The sequence below is a fragment of the Peromyscus eremicus genome, unplaced genomic scaffold, assembly GCF_949786415.1.
Source record: "Peromyscus eremicus unplaced genomic scaffold, PerEre_H2_v1 PerEre#2#unplaced_91, whole genome shotgun sequence".
Lineage (NCBI taxonomy): Eukaryota > Metazoa > Chordata > Mammalia > Rodentia > Cricetidae > Peromyscus > Peromyscus eremicus.
Genome location: NW_026734331.1, coordinates 88,449 through 113,062, shown reverse-complemented (window position 1 = coordinate 113,062; position 24,614 = coordinate 88,449). Strand labels below are relative to the sequence as shown.

The 24,614-nt window shown below is 41.8% G+C and overlaps 2 long non-coding RNA genes and 1 pseudogene across 12 annotated transcripts in view; 2 read left to right on the top strand and 1 right to left on the bottom strand.

Annotated features, from left to right (window-relative positions):
- The window catches only part of LOC131901472 (uncharacterized), a 10,211-nt gene extending 8,188 nt beyond the window's left edge, over positions 1–2,023 (top strand). The window contains exon 2 of the long non-coding RNA XR_009376618.1: positions 353–2,023. This is a non-coding gene — a long non-coding RNA (uncharacterized LOC131901472). The remainder of the gene's footprint in view (positions 1–352) is intronic.
- Positions 1–24,614, bottom strand: part of LOC131901470 (uncharacterized) — an 81,871-nt gene that overhangs the window by 17,319 nt on the left and 39,938 nt on the right. For 9 of the 11 annotated variants that reach the window (XR_009376603.1, XR_009376606.1, XR_009376602.1 and 6 more), the window contains 2 exons: positions 22,408–22,625; positions 320–10,195 (listed from right to left, as the gene is read on the bottom strand). This is a non-coding gene — a long non-coding RNA (uncharacterized LOC131901470). The remainder of the gene's footprint in view (positions 1–319; positions 10,196–22,407; positions 22,626–24,614) is intronic. The other 2 variants (XR_009376617.1, XR_009376616.1) reach the window with 2 other exon arrangements.
- Positions 9,890–24,614, top strand: LOC131901469 (uncharacterized protein C2orf78 homolog; annotated as a pseudogene).

Below are 24,614 nucleotides of genomic sequence, written 5' to 3'. Positions count from 1 at the left end.
GGCCCTGGCCCTGCCTGAAGAGTGCTGAGACTAACAGAATGCTCCCACAAACTAAATGGAATCAAGTTTCTTTCTGTCTATATGAATATCCAGATTTCCAAGCATGATTGGATGAAGAGGACATGTGTAAGCCAAGGTGCATTTTTGGTACCTACCCAAAATCCCAAGAGACTTAACTGAATGTGTTTACAACTGGAACTCAACTTTGACTGATGTTTCTGAATATCTGCAGCTGTGGCATAGATCCTAAGAATGTCATCCAGCTGTTGTAGGGGCCTAAGTACAGATGTGCACTGAAAGGAGGTGGCATCCCACTTACCAGAGACTGACTTCTTCCTTGACTCTTTTTCAGTGGTGCAAAGGGAGACTTCCCTGGGAATCACACATCAATCCAGAGACTCCCTCAGCTGCAGAACAGACCTCTGCTACTCCTACACCCTGGATTACCAGATGAGAACACCACCTGTTGATGGAGACAAGACATTACCTACCCCAACTACAACCTTCAGAATTCCTTGTATTGTCACAAGCTCCATGACTGGAACTGCATTCCCAGATAAGGACACCAACTATTGATGGGGACAAGTCATTAACAGTACCCAACCTTCAGAATTCCTGGTATTTCCACAAGCTCCATGCCTGGAACAGAGAATGACAACCTGCATGAGATGGCAGCAAATCTGTCAATGCCTCTGGATGCCTATGAGTGCATGAAAGAAAACCCGGACCCATCTCTCCTCCCTTTAGCACACCCCGACATGCAGCATCCCTTGCACTTCACTGATGCTGGGAGCCTAGGGCAGAAGCTTGCTTCTGACAATGCCACCAGGGAAAGCAGCAGTCATGGTCAGGATGAGCCTGGAACATGCACAGTGTGTTGGCCTCCAGCATGGACTTGCAGACATGACTATGCTGATGGCAGAAGTTCACATTCCCAACTGCTTAACTCCCTCTCTGAACTAAACCAATTCCAGGTTCCCACAGCCACCTAATGCAAAGACTCCATAGTCTTCAGGAGCAATCAGGCCCAGTAAAGATAAGGTGTCATCAGCACACCCTTAAACCTGTTGAGGATGAAGGAAGAGAGACACTCTAATCTGCTTCATGGAGAATCTCTAGCCAGAATCCAGTATCAGGACCTTGTGGAAGGAGAGAAGCTTTGGCTAGTGCTGTGGCCAGAAGGAGATATTGACAACACAGACAAGCAAATGGAGGGAAAGCTCAGAAGGTCACACTCTGTAGGCTCAGTAGACCTAGGGTTCATGGGCAAGTTGAGACCAAAAAGAGCTAGAGAAATCAACTCCATGAAAGCTGAAGGATCTGAAGCCATCAAGTCAGTCATGGCAGAAGAGAAGCCCACTGTCCTCCACAACAATAGGAAGTGGAATCCACTTGAGCTCAGCCATCATAGCTTTAAAAAGCCTCAAACACACCTCGGCTTGCACATGCTGGTGTCTGTGAAGGTCTGTCACTCACTGTGGAAGAAGGGAGAGAAGAAAACTGGCATCTCCTGAACCTTCAACTCTTTGTGCTACTCTGTGCTCTAATAGTATCAGAGTTTGTTACACTTTGGCCTCTGAGACATTTGTCATTATCTTTTTCCAGGGTTACATATACTAAACAAAATAATTTATTTATTAACTCACTTTCAGATTCTTGAGACAGGGACCCTCTCCATAGCCCAGCATGTCCTAGAACTGACTACATCGAACACGCAACATTGAACTCATGAAGATCTGCCTGCCTCCCCCTCTGCCTCCATCTCCATCTCAGCCTCTGCCTCCCCTTCTGTCTCCACTTCTGCCTCCTCCTCCTCTGCTGCCTCAAGAGTGCTGAGACTAAAGGAATGCTCCAAGAAGCCAGGTGGAATCCAGATTCTTTCTGTACATGTGAATAACATTTCCATGCATGTCTTGATGAAGAGGCCATGTGTACTCCAGGGTGCATTTTTGGTACATACCTAAAATCCAAAGAGACTAAACCACATGTGTTTACAACCGCAACTAAACTCGGATTAATCTTTTCCTGACAATGTGCCTTGTTTCAGTTGTAGGCTGTACTTGCTACAATACCTGTGAAGCACTGACCTCTAATGAGGTGTGCTCATGCTATCCTGGGTATTCTCTGCTTTTGTGGTAAAGTTATGATTGCTTTTCTACTTCTAGGAAGTGGGGCATCTGAATTTTACTGAGGAATTGTATTCACCCTGTTCATAGAGTTTCATGGTTGTAAACGAATTTCTAAACCGTCTTAAATAAATAAAAAACACAAAGCCAAATATAGGGGTGAAAGCCTTAGAGATCAGGGAAATAGTGATAGCCACCAACCTTACCTCTCCAGTCCTGCAGCTTTCAAAAGTGAGGTACTTTCTCTCTTACCCTCACCTTTATTGCCTTGCTGTTCTGTCTTCTCATTGGCTCTTAGCCCTTCTACCTCACTTCCTTGTCAATGCCTGTCTGTACAGACCTCCAGGTCTCTATGGTTGGTGCAGGGTTTAAAGGCTCCACACTAGGCTGTTCCCTAGTGCATCCTTGAACACATAGTGACCCTGTCTGCCTTTTGACGGGATTAAGGTATGTGCTACCACTTCCTGATTGCTGTGTTTACTTAAAAGTGCTTTATTTATTAAGAATAAAATTTATAAATAATATAAAAAAAACTATATACAATAAGTACAACTATATACAATATATACAAGCAATAAATACATCAGCAATTTGACAAATTTAGAGAAAATATTACATTATCTACTCTACTTTTTGTGAGTTCAAAATGTACCTAATTCACTTTCTACCTGAACTTGTATTACCAACAGAAAATTGTCCTGTAATATTCCTTAGAACTTATATACTTTTCACCTCTTAGTGAGTTTCTTTTTTTTTTTTTTGAAATTTCTTAAGAAGGAAAAATGTAACTATGACTATCAAATCTTCAACTCCCTCAGAGACCAAGAAGGAAATAATATTACCTAGTAAAACAGGAATTGCAAACAAGCAACTTCTGGAAAATTATGAGTTGACAGAAACAGCCAGCTGTCTGGACAGTCACCTGAGGTTTTCTGCAATGTTGGGGCATCATCTTCAGCCTAGAGGCTTAGCATATCTGACAGACTCATTTGTGAAGTAGGATATACACAAGGCCTACAGCTTGTCCTCACATTCGGCATGAGTATTCCATGTACCAGATAAAATTGAATTCTACCAGTGTCCTGTCATGATTCAGGATTTTAAATCCTGGAAATTGCTGGTGTTTCTGGAATTCATCTGCTTATTCTTCTCAGCTTGTGGAGGGCTTCATCTCAGCATCCTGTTCTTCTCTGCATCCCATTCTTCTCGGCTTGTGGGTGGCTTCATCTCCTTTATTAAAAGCCAGTCTACCATTGAGAGGTTAGACTCTATCAGCCTAGTAACTCTTTCAAGAATAACTGTTTCAGCTACTGTTCCACTGCATAACAGAAGACATCGGTCCATTGCCTGTTGAGCTGCCTTCTTAGAAAGGTGCCCTGTACCTTTTCCAGATTGCAAAGGCCACTTTAGCGATGGTGCCATATAGTCTTGGCATCAGAGGATGCCTGTTGCTAAAGCCACAACCACACTTGTTTTGGCAAGGATCGGTAGTCCTTTGCTTTGTGTCCTCTTGGTCCATTTTGGATAGCATACTCTCAGCAGTTGATACAAGGGCACTTTGTTGCCCAGTGGCTAACTTTTGCCATAATGAAAGTTAACTCCATATGCAGTTTCTTCAATGCCCATATCTTCTCGGAAGTAGATTGATGCTGCCAGAAGCCAACAAGTCCCATAACCATAAAAAAAATTGTAAGTTATTAAAACATTTAAATGCCATATTCTGTAGATCTCTGAAAGATTTGAAGATGACCTGTCTATCTAAAATATATCTCTGCTTAACCTTGAAAACACCTAATATGATGACAAGTTCAATTGTAATGACTAACTACTAATTCTCATTTCTCTATATCCTAATAGTTGATAATAATAACTTTCAAGGATTAGCGAATTGTTAAATGAACTGTATAGGTACAATATCCTGAACAAGATTAGCAATATACATACAGCATTTTCTAACAATATCAATCTCAATATATATAATTTGTATACAATATATAAAAATTCAATCCAATGTAAAGTATTTAAAACTAGTAGTTGTCTTTTAAAAATAGATTCGATAATCTACTTTTTTAACTGTATCATATCTATATCCTCTCGTTTTTTTCAGAGTAGATTCAATAATGTACCTTTTATTCTATCATTTCTATATCTTTTTTTCAGAGTAGATTCAATAATCTACGTCTTATCTATATCATCTTTTTTTCCAAACAAGAATTTTAAATCTAATCTCCTTTGTTTAGCCCTTTTCCTGACCATTAACTACAACAACTTGTAACCAAGCCTCCTAAACAATGACAACTACTCCAAACCCAAAACCCATTGAAAAACCAAAAAACACCCGCCCCACCTCTTGGAAATGTGGGCATAGTGCTCTGAAAAGTTGCTTTCTGCAGTTTGTGGGTGATAGCATCTTTAGAAGATTCTGAAAAGAAAATTTTTGGGTTAAATGTCAAGTTCCAGGAGAGGTAGTTATATCATTTGTTGTCCAGTCTTGGCATAATGCCAAAGTGCAGGGCTTATCTCAAGTCTTTGTTCAAGTAGTCTCTGAAACAGGATCATCTCAGCTAGCCATCTCGAAATTGTTCTGAGCAGTTTGTAGTCCAAAGCTGATCTTTGGGTGATGTTTGTCAGCTTAGTGGTATTATTATCGTCCATATGGAATCATTGTTATGGGACTCCATCATCTTTCTGGAGACTTCAAATTCGAGGTTAGGCCTGGTCATGATTCCCTGCAGAAAACTGATAGAGACTCCGACACAAAAACATGTATAGGCAGCTAAATTAAGCCTTTTTCTAGAATTAGGTAGTACTCTATATGACCAATAATATCATGACAAAGTTATATACATATATAAATCTTGTAAATTTTGATATAAAATTCATAACTTAAGAAAAGTTTAAAGACTCAAAATAGAACCAAAGAATTGAGATTAGTGGCAAAAAAACCAGTTCCTTAATTTTTTGGTTTTCTTCTGTCCTATATCAGAAGATGGCTCTTTCATCTGACATGACACAGAGATTTTCCATTTTCCTTTTAACAACATACGTGGGTTTAGAGAAGGAAAGAGCCATTCTCCAACTTCAAAGCCAGCTTTAATTGTTAATTGAACTAGGACTACAAAAAGACCATTTGTGTTAGTGGTCTGTAGAGAAGAGCAGAAACAAACATTTAGGAAGACTTAAGAAATTTTACATGTGATACACCAACAGGCCAAATTACTCTTTTTCTTGGGACATTTTTCTAGATGATTTGTCCTTTTTCTTCAGATGTCTCATTTGTCCAGTGTTCTTCAGATTCCTTGGCCTTCATTCTCCTGAAAGACAAAAACAAAAAACGCTTCCCCAAACCTAACTTTGGAGAGGTTCCCTTTTGGCAAGTTATATCTGATTAAATAAAAAGGCATTTGTTAGTGGTATAAGTTAGTTTAAATTGGATGGTCATGCTGGTTGATGAACTATCACCTCTTCTAATTAAGCGGTCTCCATTGTTCAAATTGAACCTATATCAATTTTGATGGTATCCACAGCTTATCTTTTCCTATAGAAACAAAAGCAAAACCTCGTTCCCAATGTAACACATATCCTGGTTTCCATTCTGAGGTCAGCACATCCTTAAAGTATATAGGCCAATTTAATTCTGCAGTTTTATCTATTATCCATTGTCTCTCTGCAGCTATTTTCCTTTCTCATTAGCACTGAGAAAATTCAAAGTTAATAGAGCATTATGTAATCTATTTCTGGGGGGGGTTGTTACCCCTTTCTGTTTATTTAGCATATCCTTTCGAGTTCTATTTGATCTTTCTAAAACTGCTTGGCCTGTAGGATTATGTGGTATAACTGTAATATTCTTTATATTGTAATAAGCATAAAAGTTTTGTTTTACGAGAGACATATGCTGGAACACGGTCAGTTTTAATTTGTGCAGGTATACCCATGATGGCCATAACTTCTAGCAAATGCATGATTACAGGTTCAGCATTTTCAGAACCAAAAGCATTTCCGCACTGAAATCCTGAATAAGTATCAATGGCATAGTGTACATATTTTAGTTTTCCTAATTCTGCAAAGTGAAACACATCCATCTGCCAGATTTCATTCCTCTGAGTACCCTTTGAGTTATATCCAGCTGGTAGCAGAGTCTGGTTATAAAAGGAAAAATTAGGACATTTCCTTACAATATCCTTAGCTTGTTGCCATGTTATGGAAAAATTCTTTTTTAAATCTTTACTATTGACATGATGTTTTTTATGAAATTCTGAAGCCTCCATCACATTTCCTATCAATAATTGATCAATCTTGTCATTACCTTGTGCTAGAGGGCCTGACAGACCCATATGGGATCAGATGTGAGTTATATATAAGGGATGCTCCTATTCCTGATTATATCTTGTAACTGAATAAATAGTGAAGTTAATTCTGACTCATCAGGGATAAATTCTGCAGTCTCAATATATAATACCACTCTTTCAGCATACTGAGAGTTTGTAACTATGTTGAGAGGTTCTGAAAAATCCGTTAATATCAAAGAATATCATACAATTCCATTTTTGAACTGAATTATAATGACTTTGAACCACTTTACTTAAATTTTCATTTTTTTTCCTGCTTCCTCAATTCTGTCCCATGCATTCATGGCTGCCATGCGGCATAGAATTAAGGTTTGATTATCATATGAACATTGTCTTTGATCCTGGGCAATGTCCACACCTCTACTTCTACATGGTGTCTATTGCCTTAGCCTCCTCCTTAAGCCATTGTCACCACTGTAATTGTGCTCTGGATTCTAGAACATCTGTTACCAACTCTTTCCAGTCCTGAGGAATAATCCTATTACAAGTTGACCACGAGTTTAACATTTGCTTTACAAATGGAGAATGCATTCCATGGGATACTATAGCTTCTTTAAATCTCCTTAAATCCAACATTTCCACTGGAGTCCAATTGGCTTGTACATGCCCTTGAGCAGGTAGTTCCTATAAGGCTACCAGATGAATTAGGTTTGATTGTTTGAAAAGAGGCTGTCTCTCTGTAACCATATAATGCGTTCCTGAAATAATTTCACCTTTAAAGTCTTCTGCCTGGGTCTGAATTTCTCTATAATTCATTTTAACCTTTTTTTTCCTCAAGCTTTTGTCTTGGCACTTAACTTCACCAATCTTTTTAATACTAAAATAAGGATAATTAAACAAATAATAGTTATAACTGATGTTTCCTACATCCTATCAACATTAATTATCCTCTCATTTAACTGTACAGTTTTCAGACTGTCTAATGAATTATCAAAGACTAATTTCCTTTTATTGAAAAATATTTTCTATTTTTTAATATGGAAAAAAATGTTCTCTTTTAACTAGTTTCTCCTTTTAAGATATCTGATATCTTAATTGACTTACCAAGTCTGCATAGAACAGTAGAAGTCCAAGGGACTTTCAAAGCAGCTACCAAGCATGGGTGGCAGTCCAAAATGGGAATCAGAAAGACAGAGAGAGAGAGAGAGAGAGAGACAGAGACAGAGACAGAGAGACAGAGAGACAGAGAGAGACAGAGAGTCAGAGAGACAGAGAGACAGAGATAGAGACAGAGAGACAGAGAGAAAGAGAGAGAAAGCACCACCTAAAAGCTAAAAACTAAATAAAAAGTCCAGCCACGTGCTCTGGCCTGAACCAGCGGCTCTGTAAACACACAAGCAGTCCAGCTGATTGCAGCTCTGCAACCTTGCAGCTCCAGCAACATGAGTAGGAGATCTGGCTGCAAGTAGCTCCAGCTGCATTTAGCCAGATCTCATGTAGCTCTGGCCAAGGCAGGGGGCCTGTAAACCCTGGCCTATAAGGCCATCAATGGGTTTTTTTAATGAATTCTTGCCACGTGAGCACCAATTGTAGATGAATTTCTAAATGGTCTTATTAAATAAGAAACACAGACCAAATATAGGGGTGAAAGCCTTAGAGATCAAAGAAATAGAGAGAGCCACCAACTTTACCTCTCCAGTCCTGCACCTACCAAAAGTGAGCTACTTCCTGTCTTACCCATGCCTTTATTGCCTTGCTATACTGCCCTCTCATTGGCTCTTAGCCCAGCTACCTCACTTCCTTGTCAATGCCTGTCTGTACAGACCGCCAGGTCACTGTGGTTGGTCCTGGGATTAAATGCGTGTGTCATCATGCTTGGCTGTTCCCTAGTGTGTCCTTGAACACACAGAGACCCTATGCCACATGATTGAATTATGAAAGTGTGCTACCACTGCATCACTTCTATGTTTACTTAAAAGTGGCTGGCCATTTTGCCCTTGATCTCCAGGCATGCTTTATATATTAACATACAAATAAAATATCACCACAAATGGTGTATCTGTCTTCACAATATCTAACTACTGTGTAGGACCAAAATTGTTCATTCTAAAAAGAGCTATTTCCAAATTCATCCATGTAGAAAATATTAACAAACCCACCATGAAAAGATCCTACTACCTGTATACGATGATCCTCACAGGGACAAATTTGGGTACAACAGAATAATGAAAAGCAATGGCTTAAGGAGGCCTACGGTGTTATGCTCTCTTTGTGTGGCTTTAATTACAGATTTAGGCCCTGCCATGAGACTACTGTGCTTCATTTTACATCTTAGGAGCAATAGAAATGCATTTGAATAGCTATCTTCTAACCTTGATATTATTGCTTTAATCTTGATGTTTTCAAACTAAGGGTCTTGTAGAATAATTCTTATTAAACAAAGCTCAGGAAGCATTTTCATATTAAAGCAATTCATATAGTGCTGTACTTGTACGGAATCCTTCTCAATAACATTAGTTCTCATTGTACTTTTCATTGAACATATTCTTTTAAAACTGTACATTGTACACTGAGCCCAGTAACTTTCCTTAACTGTCACCAAAAAATCTTAGGCATTGACAACTTCTTGACAGCATTGCCTCCCAAGTCATGAATGGAACCATGGAGATATGTGTAATCTAGGATCCATATATACAGACAGCATCAGGAGATATTTGTCTGGGACTGGATACATATGGTATAATATGATTATCACGAGTTACAATAACTCTCCTGCAATCACCTTGACTGAATTCATCACTTTAGCTGAAATGGTTCTGTTGTGTGTAGACATCACATATGCCTTCTCCATTGCTCTCTTATTGGAAAGCAAGATCAGCTAACATAGATATTCCTGAAAAATGCTGTGATATGTACTGATGTGCAAAGCAATAACATGTTCAATTCCTTGGAGTAGTATAAATGGGAAATGATATAGACATAGTGATGGTGTTTAAAGTGACCTCATACTGAAATAGAGAGAGGGTAGAATACTTCACATTATACCCACCAACTTATTGGTATTTCCTGTGGAAGCAATACTTGGAAGCCCCCTACTTTCAGTAAACTCTCCACTTCTTACTCTCTAGCATCAGAAAAACCATTTTTCAATGGGCCTGATAGTCAAATGCAAGTAACGTCTAGAATGACAAGTCAAGTTTTCAAGAATCTCCATGGCTCCTTCTACTATGTACAGTTAAGCTTCACAGACACAGACCTGTCTATCACTGCAAATTTCTGTTCAATTACTTTCTAAGGTATCCATCTATACAAGGTAATCACTGCTAACATATCACAATGGGATGTTCACTTGATTTTGGAATAAAAAGCCATGCTACACTATTCTACCCCACTGCTCTAGTTCTCAATTTGATTGGACTACTTGTAGGACAATCCCTGAGCTTTGGATGGACTGCTATGTACATGATCCATTTCTGAGTACCAGCCTGCCATCTACACACAGCAGCAGCCACTGAGACTCAGCAGCTGAAACAATGACAACTCTCTCCAACAGCAACAGAAACAAATGCCAAAGGATGGCCAGCAAGGAAGCAGACTGTAACTGTTACATCTGCAACTACATTAATCTCCTGCAAAATTGCAAAGGTTTAGAAGGGAAATGTAGAGACCCAACCATTCCATTCAACAAAACAATAGCAGTTGTCTTACCTCTGGGATGTAGGAACTACTCAGTCACAGAACATTTTATGGTGGATTGCAGTACAAGATAAGAATTCCCTTCTGTGCATGTGTACAAATAACAAATTGGAGAGTTGTTACAAATATATCTAACAACTGTGCCTTCTCCTTACCAGTGTATAATTCTCTCTTGACATTTTAATATGTGGAAGAGCCATCCAACAACCTAATAGCACAATTCCTGTCCATTCTCCCCCAAAATGATGGAAGAGCCTGCTTGGTCTATGAAAGCCTCCCAGCTGGCTATCAGAAAGGGGATTCCAGCTCCAGGCGAGTCTGAAATTCTCATATTCTGGAAATCATTCAATTTGGCCTTTTTCTACTTCTTGCTCATAACTTATAACAGGATCACAATAACTTTCATATTTTAGGAGGTACTAAGGACCTTCTTAGCCAACATCTCCTGAGGCTTAACCCTACCTCTGTTACTTAGCATTTAGCAGGCATCTTTCTTCAGAGAGTGCCATTTTCCCACACATACAGGATGCCATCTTTCAAGTTATTTAACTTACATTTACTTTTCTTGGAGATGCTGTTCTAAAAAATATTTTATCATATTTGTTTGTTATCTCTTGAAAGCTTTTTCTTTTGTAAAGAGGGAGAGAATGGTAGTATGTACTGAGAAATGAGGACTTGGAAAATAATTGAAAGGAGTGTGGTAACTAAGTTCGGTATATGTGGTTAGAGGAAATAATTCATGTTTACACTGAAAGAAAAATAATATGTGAATACTAAAAAGTAAAAAACACAGAAATTATGAGAATTAAACACTGAACACAGTTCTATCTATCTACTTATCAATCTTTCATTTTCTCTCCACTGTCAGAATTCAAATAACACAGGCCCCGCCATGTTCTACTCATTTGGTTCTAAGCTGCTACAAGAGGACAGTTTTTTCTGATGGATTTACAAACAGAAGCCTGGATGAACCTTACAAATTTCAGTCATTGCCACTTGGAATGTGTCACATTATCTGACAAGTGGTCAGTCATGAAGGAAACTACAAGGGTGAATGACAAAGGCAGCCTACTGGCCTATGAAAAAGGACAGTCTTATTGCAGACCTTTGCCAAGCAATCCAAAATATGATACAATCTACGTGGAGGAAAAGTTCTACTGAGTTGGACATGTACCTACATGATACAGCAGTAGCTCAGTGTAAAAATGGTGCCAATGGAAAGTGCTGACAGCTCATGTGAATGCAGCAGGAGAGCTAAACAGGCTCCAGGGTCATTTTCAATGAGGACTGACAGACACTGTCACAGTAGTGCTTGTTGAGGCAGTTAGAGTAAGAAATGTATATATATGCACACTACACCCATGCCATAAGACAGTCTATGAACCCTCCAGTGAATGACCAAAAATGATAACAATCTAAATCAAAATGAGGAAATACACAATATTTCCCCATATTTCATCAAAATTTTGCATTCCTGTCTGTGAAGATACACTGAGATGGGAAATGGGTTGTTCTCTTTTTTTTTTCAAATATAAAGGGAAATTGTAGGATAAAAGAGCCAGCCAAAGAAACACACAGTGGCCCTGAAACCATGGCTCTAAAAGAAGAGCCAAAAGCTTAAAAAGGGCCAATAAAAGAAACAGACTATAGCCCTGAAACCAGAGCCAAAAGGTTAAAAATGGCCAGTGAATAAAAACACACTTGGGACCTGAAACCAGAGTCAAAGAAACACACTCTGCCCCTGACACACTCAACACAAAAACCAACCAATCCCTTAGGAAGAAAACCAACCAATCCCTGAGCACAAAATGTAACAAATCTCTGAGTTTGTCCAAACTCAGGGACTGGAATCTGAGCAATTCTCACCCTGAAAAGCTCCCCCACTAAGAACCTCTACTACATAAGCCCTGTACACGTTCAGTTGGGAAATGCCTTTTTCCACTCTGTTAGAGGAAGCAACCTTCCTGGATTCTTCCCCTCTAATAAATCTCTTGAATGAGATTTGGGTGAGACCTTCTTTTGTCAGAAGGGAGCAGAGCAGAGAGGGAACATTAGCCATAGTGGAGCAGAGCAGAGCAGAACTGTAACTTTTGCTGTGGAAACTTTCCCCTAACAAAGCAGAGTGGTTGCATTGGGGAAAGCTTTAACTGGAACAGATGTAAGCTGCTAGCTTAAATTGACTTTGTGCTATTGCTTGGCTCTCAACTGCCAGGATCCCATTCCAACAAGCTGCAACACTTACAAAAACACCTACATTGCATTTTCATGTAACCCACCACCACATACCAACAAATGCCTTCCTGCTCCAGGTGTTCCATCTCTATTTAGCCTTTTCTCAGAAAAAAAGCATGGCAGAGAATGCTAGAAGCCCAGGATTCTGCAGAGACTGTTGCCAGGAGGAAGAAGCTTCAGTAACTGTCACACTCATTATACTTGTGGATGAAGAGAGAAGGCAGCCAGACTCAATGACTAACAACTTCAAACTATAAGAAGGGAGGCAAGATACAAAGAATGCCCATGAGTCTGAGAGCAGAGTGAGATACAAGATGAGCACCCAAACAACAGGGGTTACCCCTCAAGTGCTTGCTACAACCAGCAGCCTCCAATTACAAGCATCTTCACGATGAACAGAAGACCATTGCTTCTGGAAGTTCACCATGATACTTCCCACCACTCTAAGGATACAGGTTCACCCTAGTCCAAGAATCATAGCCTACCAAAAAGGGATGAAAAGCAGAGAAGGGAGATGTGAGTCTTGCCTGGGTCAACACAGACCAAGGAAGGTCTCTAGGAGAAGAAACCCAAATAGAAGATTCTTAGAGTTGATCATCAAAGGTGCATCAATACCCTGTTCTTCTACCCAGTCAGAAGGGAGCCCTTTGATCTCTTCCTTGGGTCATGGACAGAGGATGACAGCTCATAAATCAGATCAAGTGAAACGGTTTCACACCCACGTTTCCTTCACGAAGGTGTTCCTCTCTTTCTTGCCCAAGGCTACTGACTGTATGTACAGTGTATGATGATGGGACACTCTATGCTGGAAGGTGACACCTCATCTGAACAATAAACACAGCTTCATCGATAAACCTTATAAGAAGCTCTGCCAATATTCTGGACTAAACCACATGAAAGGGGGACTTCCATGCCAAGATTGCCTCCTTTCACTAGCCCACACCTCAGCCTCCATGGCTACTGTTGGATTCCTGGCATTTTCTTTAACCAATCCCATCTGTTAGCTCAGAATCCGATCTTCCCATTGGCTGCTGCCCTGTTTATGACATCATTCTCCCTCCAACTCTACCATCACCTGGTAGGTTCTAGGGGTTGCCATGGCGATGCCTGTAAACAAATTTGGATCATCACAGGTCACCTATGACCATTGACATGTAAGTGCTGTCTGATACTGGACACACTTGCCACTCAGGTCCGCTGATCAGACAAGGACAACCAATTCTCTTGCCCAATTGTACTGTGGATTGCTGATACTCTCCCTCCGACCATGGCAAGTAAGGAAAGAAACTTTAAAACATTTCTTTTGATCACTTCTCCCCTTATTTTTACTATAATTTAAATCTTGGTTTAGTGGGGATACCATTGATGCTGATAGAGTTACCTGGAATTGAATGTCACACTTAGATTTGGTTCTTACTGGGGTTAGAAAATATGGAAATAAAAGAAGACAAACTGCAGAGATGACCCTGATGTACACGAAGGCAGTTTGGAACTGAATGTTACAGATAACCACAGATTATATAAAAAGGCACAAGACAATGTCATATCCCCACCCATTATTATGCAGCCACACTGTTGAGATTAGTCTAGGTAACGGTTTCCTGTCACATATAGAAAACAATATCCAGCTGTGATCCCTGGCTCTTACACTCTATCCAGCCCATCTTCCACATCATCCTCCACATTTTTTTGAACACTGCTTGTGTTGGATGTTATCAACATGGGCTGGGTACTCCACAGTCAGTTGTTCTCTGGACAAGAACTGACACACCAGTGTGTGCAAGAATTCTCACAAGGATTCCCAACTAGGAGAGTTACAAGAAATTAACAATTACTATGGAAGTGTTCATTGAAGAATAAATTTAACCAACTATTAAATTAAGAAATAACCTTATTCAGAGATGAACTCCACAATACATTTGTAGTCGCAAGACATCACATGAAACACAGGCAACTAACATGAAATGTTATCAGCAGGTTGTATTCATGTAGTCATATATGTATATGAGTTGAATGGTTATATAAAAGTAAGAGGTAATGACTTACACAAAAAGTAGTGGGGAACAGAAGGAGCTAGATGACCAAGGGATTCTTAGCTGAATACAGTTCTTATCTATGAAATTCCTGATACATCATTTCATTAAGAAAGCTCAGAGTAGAGCCAAGCCTGGAGGACATGGAAAGAACCTACAATGCCAGCACTCTGATGCAGAGGCAGGCCAGTCTATGTGATTTCAAGGCCAGACTGATGTAGGGAGAATCTCTCTCTCTGCATAGAGGAAGCTCTGCACAGAACAGGACAAAGGCACAGGCATGAGAAGCTGTCTAAGGTTCTCCTACTTTAAAAACTTCTGTTCTGGGACACAGGTGTGAGACAGTACCACAGCAGGTATCAGAACAAGACAAAGCAGGGCAAAGTATGGTGTTGTCTAGTCAGAGCAAGGGTCAACCTGGATCAACTAGGAAGTGCTTGCCCACACAGGAAGAACAGGCAGCTCATCAAATGAGTGTCATCATATTCATTACCAAGAATCATTCTGAACCACTTGTTTGGGATATGTAAGGGAAAATCGGTCTCAGACTCTCCCAGACAGGACAAACTGCAGATAACAAAGCTCCTCACGGGAAGCCACACAGATTCCATCTCACTGTTCTTCCCGCTTTCCTCTTCCTTCCTACAGAAAATTTCCAAAGTGCACCTATCTTTGGGACAGAATGTACTCTGCAGCCCCCTGTGCCTGTGCTGAGGAATGCCACGCCCTTAGCAGGAAGTGTGTGCAACTTCTCCAAGGTCTCCACCCCTGCTCTGAGTTCAGCATGGCTCCTGCCATCAGACTCCAGCACTTGTTGCCAGCAGCTCATGGACAGTTCCTACCCCTACTTACCAGCTGGCACAACCATGGTGACTGCATTGACTGACCAGGGCCAGAGCTCTGCCTCAGCACTCTCCTATCCAGGTGTTCTCCAGTGGTATCCCACGGGAAGCACTGCCTTAGTCCTCTCCTATCCAACACTATCTGCCAGCCTTGTTCAGGCCACACCACCACAGTTACCTACTCAAGGATACAGCCTGGCACCTTCCTACCAGGAGGGCAGCCACGTCTATCAAATGACCAAAACAGCCTCGGTCCTCTGATGGCTGGAGGACTCAGGCAGTGCCTGCAGGCCTGTAGCTCTGTGTCCTATTCTGGGGATCAGTCCTCTGCCCTGCAACCAGGGGTGGTGATGATGCCAAAGGAGATTCAGCCAACGAATGTCCAAACACCCTTCTCCAACTCTGCCATCTACCATCCCACACCTGCTCAAGACATGCCAGACACCCGTCTTCAAGAAAAGCCAGGAGAGGAGGAGTGAGATCAGCACTCAAAGCAGACACAGCTCCACCTTTCAGCAGTGGATGTCCTCAGGGAGAAAGGATGGGAGTCCTGAGAGCTCAGCCTTGGCCTGGCTCACCATCCCCATCTTCAGTCTCTATAATGACTGACAATGCAGGGCAATGAGTGGCACCCATCCTCCATTAAGACATGTCCAAGGACACCACCACAGACACACGTCACTGACCTTGTTAATCAGTCCCATGCACCGTTACACAGCAATCACCTGCGGGAAGCCTTCCTTGGCAGTGGATGGGTTCTGCAGAAAATGTAAGGAGTCAGCGGTGAAGGAAGTGAGCCAGGCCATGGTGGTTGGGAGAATCTTGTAGCCTGACTAACTAGCAGCCAGAGTGTTTTTCTTTATTTATACAGAATTTAGTTAGCAGACTTTCATGATGTTCCAAAACATGGATCATATCATTTTTGGTTTTGGACACTTCCTTTTGCTCATCTTTTAGTCATCATTTGTAAAATATGACCAAACAGAGTTATTATTTCCAATCATTTTCCCTCAAGTTTCGACATCATTAATAAACAGAGTAATCATTCTTACTCATTAGCCCCATAGCCCTATTTTTAATAATCTAGAGGCATATGATAGTCTATGCTCAGGCCTGTTGCTTTGGTTACTTCAAGGACACTACACCAAAACAAAATCCTCAACCATCCTGGGCATTTTGTCATGTCCCAAGCAATGTATTATTAACTCTTAGTGGTCAGAGTGCCCAGGAGAAATACTTAGGCTAAAGATGCTGCAGTTATTATTCAAATTCTGACATAATTCAATCAATGTTCACATTTATCTCTCTTTAGAATTTGTCTATATGTTTAATCCTGGCATTCTGTTGTTCCTCGGTCATGTGACATTATAGTGGCTCTACATGAGCTAACTTCTAAGACAGGGAGGTTGTAACCACTCATACTTTCATTGTCTTTCCACTCCATACTTTACCTATCAATATGTCTCTATGTAGGGCAGAGTTGTATGTCACGTAATTGTCTGATTATAGAGTGGGAAGAGCCTTGTAATCTGAACTGTGGACAATTCCTATAGGCCACCGAATCTTGTTGACCTTTTTAATTTTACTTTGTTTTGAATAGCTTGTCCCTGTGTAAGTACAGGGACAGATGTTTCAAGTATATCTAATAGCCTCTTGAAGAAACCTCTGGCTTCTTTATGTGTCACAACATCCAAGGCGTAAAGAAGACCTTCAAGTAGATAAAGATATCTCCCTCAAAGTGTATGTGGGGGGAATAGTATGTTCTGGACTTTACTGGGTAAGTCCAGAAGCAGCATGCCTGGGAGAAGGCATAAATGATTCATAAGGAATTTTCCATCGATACAACATACCCAAATTGTACAAATATTAAAAGTGCCCCATTAAAAGTATAACAGGTGAAAACCAAAGGTGGCATGGCAGCCATCATGTGGCTCAGCTTTGCTGGATCTTTGTCAAGCAGCAGTTCTGGCTTTATAACTTCTGCCATTCCATTCAGATATGGCTGTGTCAATCACCTACTTCCTAATCTGTTGCTCAGTGCTATAGAGGACACCAAGGCATTTCTATTTGGTAGACCTTTATATTCTCTGTGCTGAAATCTGACTCTAGAGCAGTGCAACTCCAAATCTGTCCTACAAGAAGTATTACTCGCAAATTCCAAGTGCTGGCCCTGCCATTCTCTTACAAGCATAAGTGCGTTGAGGGTCCAGTATACCCGGTGTACCAGTGTACAACTGCTAAGTTGGGCAAAGCTTCTCTCTCTCTCTCTCTCTCTCTCTCTCTCTCTCTCTCTCTCTCTCTCTCTCTCACACACACACACACACACACACACACACACACTTTCATTGGCTCTGTCTCTCTCTCTCTTATTTTTTTTTTGAAAGGCTTATTCAGAGGTGAGCCAAGTCTATGCATGATCATTAGGATAGGTTCTCTACCACACAGTCACACAAACCTAACATTTCACCTTCTTAACCCAATTTTCATATCATTAAAACAAGACTGTGAAATGTGGAGCTGGAGGAAATCCAGGGTTGTAGAAATGTTTGCCTTGCAGGAGTGAGGAACTGGGTTTGGATACCTGAACCCATTTAGAAAGTCAGGCAACTTTGAGTAATGCCAAGAGTTGGAAGACAAGGGTAAGTTCTTGAAAATTGTGGACCAGACAACCTGCCTGATAGCAAATTTCCATGGAAATGAGGGTCATTCTTACAAAGACATGGGAAAGGAAAGGGAGGACCACACCCCAAGGGAATTCTGTCACCTCCCCATGATCACTATGCATGCACACAACACACAAACACCGAAAAAAACACAAACATCTGAGAAACATGGTATCACATGGTTACAAGAAATAAGACAGTGGTCATAAGTCTCCCAACAGAGATGCTTCCTGTGCTACTCAAACATAGCTCATAGGAGTGCCTTTCCGACTGCTGTAGGGGTCTGAGTACTGAGGTGCATGAAAAGTGGGGAGCACCTCACTTACCAGGCACTGACTTCTTCCTTGACTCTTTTTCAGTGGTGAAAATGGAGACATCCCTGGGATTGACAGCTTCAGGCCAGACACTCTGTCTGCTGCAGAGTCCAGACCTCTGCAATGCCTGCACCCAGGAAGTCCAGAAGACACCACCTGTCCATGGGGACTGGTCATTAACTGCCCCCATTGACAGTTTTTTGGAATTCCTGCTCTTGCCTCCTGCTCTGAGCTTGGAACAAACAGAGAATAATGACTTGGATTTGATGACAGCTGATCTATCAACTCCTCTGGATGCCTATGAGGGCATAAAAGAAAACCAAGACCCATCACTTCTCCCTTTAGCACATGCCAACATGCAGCAGGCCCTGAACTCCACTGATTCAGGGAGCCTAAAACAGAAGCTTTCTCCTGACAATGCCACCTTGGGAAGCATCAGCCTTGGTCAGGATGAGCCTGGGGTGCTGCAGAGTGTGATGTGCTCCAGCATGGACTTTGCAGACATGACTACACGGGTGGCAGATATTCACCTTCCTCTACTCTTCAAATCCCTCACTGAAATGAACCAATTCCAAGATCCCACAGCAACCCAATCCAAAGACATCATGAGGGATCAGGGTCAGGAAAGCATCATCAGTGTGCACTTGGACCACGTGAAAAAGAATGGCCAGAAAGTCTTGGAGATGCTTGATCAACTTCTCAGGCAAGAATCCATTCAAGGACCTGGTGGAGGGAGAAGAGGCTGTGGGCAGTGCTGGGTCCAGTGAAGGGGCTATTGACAACATGCCCAAGCACATGGAGGGCAAAGCCCAGAAAGCCACACCCAGGATGCCCAGCAGAGCTAGGGCTGAGGGGCAAGACAAGACCAAGAGAACCAGAAAAAACTACTCCACGAAAACAGAGGAGCTTAAACAGTCAAGGAACAGAGTCAAAGCAGAAGTAAACACCACCAAGCCAAAGAACCAGAGGAAGAGGAATCCACCCGAGCTCTGCTATGACAGCTTTAAAAAGCCTCGAAGTCACCTTGGCATTTGCATGCTAGAATCCGTGCAAGTCTTTCACCCACTGGGGAAGAAGAGTGAGAAGAAAACTGGCATCTCCTCCTCCCGGGCTCGGCTAAACCTCAGCAGCAACAAAGATCCCAGGACAGGCCCAGCCACCTCATCCCTTCTGGATGTGCCATGTGATGGCCGGGCCCTGGTAAAACCCCGAGCAATGCTCAGAGACCAGGGAACAATGTCCACAGTGAGTGTCCATCTCCATCCCAGTATGAGCTGCCCCCACCTGGCAAGGTCAAGTTAGTACCTCTGCCTTTTCCAGCCCTGGACAAGCGGCAAGCCAGACTGGTTTCTAGAAAGTCTCTCTCCCTGGTTCATGCAGGGCCCCCCCGCCCCCGCAGTATACCCTGTGAGGCCTCATTCCCACTCTGCTCAGCCTTCCACACTCAAGCCATCTAAACCAGCTCCTGCCAGCACTTCTTTGATGGCCTCTGACAAGCCAGCTCTGCCTATTGCTACCAGTGCCACACGAGCTAACATAACCAACCCATCCAGTCTTGCCCTGGGCCTCAGCGAGCTGCCTCTAGGCCTGGACCCTACAGGGCATCATCTCACACTTCACTACATTGGGAGCTTGCCTATGCTGACAAGAACAAGGCCCCATCACCTCACAAACCTCAAATCCAAAATCTGCTGCAAGACTTCAGCCACCAACCAATTCCATGGGGGAAAGTTGATATTCCAGGGCCAGTCATCTCACAGCCCATCACAGAAGAGCAGAGACCAGAGAGGGAGGCCATGAAGAGGCAGGCTCAACGGGAGAGAGAGAATGCTGCCAAGTTCACCTCTCTGGGAAAACCACAGCTCTTCCTTCAGAGGCAGAAGGATATGGAAATTTCTACATATTTTGGCTACGTCATGTAAGAGCTGGCCTGGACTTTGGAACACAGTACTATTCAACATAGACAAGGTTAGATATAGTCACAGATATACAAGTATATATTGAATTTAAAGACTTGGATATACATGTACATATGTAGGTACATATGGAGTTAAGGAGATTAATATGTACATCCCAGGATTTATATATAAATGGTCAGACAAGGTTCTATACTTATAAGTATTTGAAGACACTAAAAGTGACTGGAGAAGCTAAAGTCAGTTATATTTAGCCCATGAATAATTATATATAGAGTGATTTGATGGTTTCTTCTTACCTTAGCTTTTTTAATTTATGTTGCCAAAGTGGAAATGTCTCCATAAATACATCATATGCTATAAGTCAGTGATAGTGTTTATTTAAGATAAAAGTATCCAGCCAAAATCTTTAGTGGAATTAAAATTATTCTCCGTGACTTTTATTTTTCACTCTACTGGTTTGGTATGTTTCCTATAGTGTATACTGTATAGTGAACATATACCTGCTCTTGCCACACTTAATCCCATTGGGAAACACTCACTCCAGCCCTTCAATCACTATTGGTCTGGGACTGAGCACCTCCAGGAATTTCATGATGAGATATAGGATTCCATGTATACACTATCAAGCACCCAACTTAAAGAGAAAATATACTATGTAGACTATCTTCCTGAGATTGATTTCATTTGATTACTATTTTTATCTACAGTTGTATCCATCTTTGAAATTATCCATTTAATACTTTAATTCATTTTGTGTATATGTGTGTGTGTTTGTGTGTTGCCCACCCGAATTTCTGTGGAACACATATCTGAGGTGTCCACAGAGGCCAGAAGAGGGCATCAGACCTCTAAGGTCTGGATTTAAGAGAGATTGAAAGCCACCAGGAGGCAAGCCTGGGAACTCTGCAAGAAAAGCAAGTGTTCTTGTCTACTGAACCATCTCATGAACCTCAGTTGAACCCACATACTGCAAACAACATGACTTCATTTTTCCTATGGCTGAAATGACTTCATGTTCTAGGAACATCCCATTTTCTTCACCCATGGCAATGCTCTTGGACACCATGCTTGGTTCCCTAATATTCTTGAAACGGTGCTGCAGTCAACACTGATGGGCAAGTACCTCTCTAATATATTGAGTTCTTTGGAAAGGCATATATGAACCATGTGGTGGGCCAGGATTAGGCTTTTGGAGGATCCTCCACACTGACATCCAAACAGGCTGGAAATCTTTCCATCTTCAGCATTGTGTAGCATTCCTTTCTGTGAACTCTCTCAGTGGTGGCTTTCATTTCTTTTCTAGTTGGCTTTGGATGGCATCTAGGAGGGTCACTTAGCATTTTCCTGATTCCTCCTCCATCTGAACCTTTGCATGTCCAAGCTCTCCTTTTTATGAAATAGGGGAGGACTGTCTTTCTCTTTGCATTTTACTACCTGGGTTGCCTTCCTTCTTACGATTTATGTATCTAATTCTAAATAATCTAAATATTAATCTTCTCACAGGGGTAGCAATAGCAAAGATGTCCTCCTGTTCTCTAGGACCCCCTCTTGATTAACTGTTTCTTTTTTTCTAGCAACAAATGCTTTACATCCCTGAGAGACCATCTGTCAACTACAGCCAGGATTTCTTGAGTGGCTGGTGTGTTGCTCCATCCTGGACTATCTCTGATCATTCAACACTTTCGCATACTCTGTGCTCTGATATTATCAGGGTTACTCACACTATTGCCTCTGAGGCACTTGGCACTTCTTTAAGAGGGTGACACATAGGAAATATAACTCATTGACTTGTTAATTTGCTTTTAGTTTCTTGAGACAGGTTCTCTCTCCATAACTCTGCACGTTCAGGAACTAACTATGTTGATCAGACTAGCCTTGAACTCACAAACATCAGCCTGCCTCTACCTCTGCCAATATCTCTGCTTCTGCTTATGACTCTGCCTCTGCCTCTCCAATTGCCTTGGCCATTACCCTGGCCGTGGCGCTGCCTCAAGAGTGCTGAGACTAAAGGAATGCTCGCACAAACTAAGTGGAATCAAGTCTCTTTCTGTCTATGTGGACTTCCAAGTTTGCCAGCATGATTGGATGAAGAGGCCATGTGTAAGTCAAGGTGCATTTTTGGCACCTACTCATAATCCCAAGAGACTTAACTGAATGTGTTTACAACTAGAACTCAACTCAGACTGATGTTTCTGAATATCTGCAGCTAAAGCAGAGATCCTAAGAATGTCACCCAGCTGTTGTAGGGGCCTAAGTACAGATGTGCACTGAGAGGAGGGGACATCCTACTTACCATGGACTGACTTTTTCCTTGACTATTTTTCAGTGGTGCAAAGGGACACTTCCCTGGGAATCACACATCAAGCCAGATTCTTTGTTTGCTGCAGAGCAGAACTCTGTACTCCTGCAACTGGATTACCAGATGAGGACACCACCTGTTGATGGTGGCAAGTCATTAACTGCCCCCATCCACAACCTTCAGAATTCCTGGCATTGCCACAAGATCCATGGCTGGAACAAACAGAGAATGACAACCTGCATGAGATGGCAGCAAATCTTTCAATGCCTCTGGATGCCTATGAGTGCACGAGAGAAAACCAAGACCCATCTCTCCTCCCTTTAGCACACCCCAACATGCAGCATCCCTTGCACTGCACTGATGCTGGGAGCCTAGGGCAGAAGCTTGCTTCTGATAACGCCTCCTTTGGAAGCACATTCGTGGTCAGGATGAGTCTGGAACATGCACAGTATGTTGGCCTCCAGTATAGTCTTGCAGACATGACTACACTGATGGAAGAAGTTCACCTTCCCAACTGCTCAACTCTGTCTCTGAACTAAACTAATTCCAGGTTCCCACAGTCACCCAATGCAAAGGCTCCAGGGTCTTCAGGAGCAATCAGGTCCAGTAAAAATGAGGTGTCATCAGCACACCCTTAAACCGGGTGTGGAAGAATGAGGAGAAACGCTCTAATCTGTTTAATGGAGCTTCTCTGGCTAGAATCTAGTGTCAAGATCTTGTGGAGGAAGAGATGCTGGGGCCTGAGAAGGGGATATTGACAACATGGCCCAGCAAATGGAGGGCAAAGCTCAGAAAGCCATACTCTGCAAGCCCAGCAGTCCTAGGGTTCATGGGCAAGACCAGGCCAAGAGAACTAGAGAAAACACCTCCAAGAAAGCTGAATGAACTGAAGCCATCAAGTCACAGAGTCAAGACAGAACACAACCCCACTATTCTCAACACCAATGGGAAGCAGGATCTATCTGAGCTCAGCCATGGTAGCTTTTAAAAGCCTTAAACCCACCTCAGCTGTAGTCCATGAAGGTCTGTTATTCACTGTGAAAGAAGGAAGAGAAGAAAAATGGTATCTCCTGAGCCTTCAACACTTTGTACTAATCTGTGCTCTAATAGTATCAGAGATTGTCACACTTTAGCCTCTTATGCATTTGGCATTGCTTTTTCCAGGGATACATATTGTAAACAGAATTCATTTACTTATTAACTCACTTTTAGATTCTTGAGACAGGGACTCTCTCCACAGCCCAGCATGTCCTGGAACTGGCTACATTGAACAGGCAATCAGTGAACTCAAAAAGTCCTGCCTGCCCCCCCCCTCTGTCTCCACCTCCATCTCAGCCTTTGCTTCCACCTCTGTCTCCTCCTCTGCTGCCTCAAGAGTGCTGGGACTAAAGGATTGCTCCAAGAAGCCAAGTGCAATCAAGGCTCTTCTGTGTAGGTAAATAACAACATTTCAGTACATGACTTCATGAGGTGGACTTGTGTACTCCAGGGTCCATTTTTTAGATCATACCTAAAATCCAAAGAGATGTGTTTACAGATGGAACTTGACTTGGATTCATTTTTTTCCCTACAATCTGCCTTGTTTCATTTGTAGGTTGTACTTAGTACAATGCCTGTGAAGTTCTGACCTTATATGATGTGTGCCTATCCTATCCTGGGTATTTTGAACTTTTTGGTAAAGTTATGATTGCTTTTCTACTTCTAGGAAGTGGGGCATTTGAATTTTACTGAGGAATTGTATTCACGCTCTCCATAGAGTTTCATGGTGCACCTTTCTTCATAATATCAAACCCCCAACTATTGTGTAGGCCCCAAATTGTTCATTCTAATAAGGGCTATGCCCAGACTGACCCATCTAGAAAATGTTAACAAATCCACCATGAAAAGATCCTACTAACTGTATGCAATGATCCCCACAGGGACAAATTCCGGTAGAAGAGAATGATGGATAGCAATGTCTTTGGGAGGCATCAGGTTTTATCACTCTCTGTATGTGGTTTTCATTATAGATTTGGGCACTGCCATGAGACTACTGTGCTTCACTTTACAGCATAGGAGCAATAGAAAGACATTTGAATGTATATCTTCTAACCTTGATATTATTATTTTAATCTTTATGTTTTCAAACTAAGGGTCTCGTAGAATAATCCTTATTAAACAAAGCTCAGGAAACATTTTTCATAATAAAGCAATTCACACAA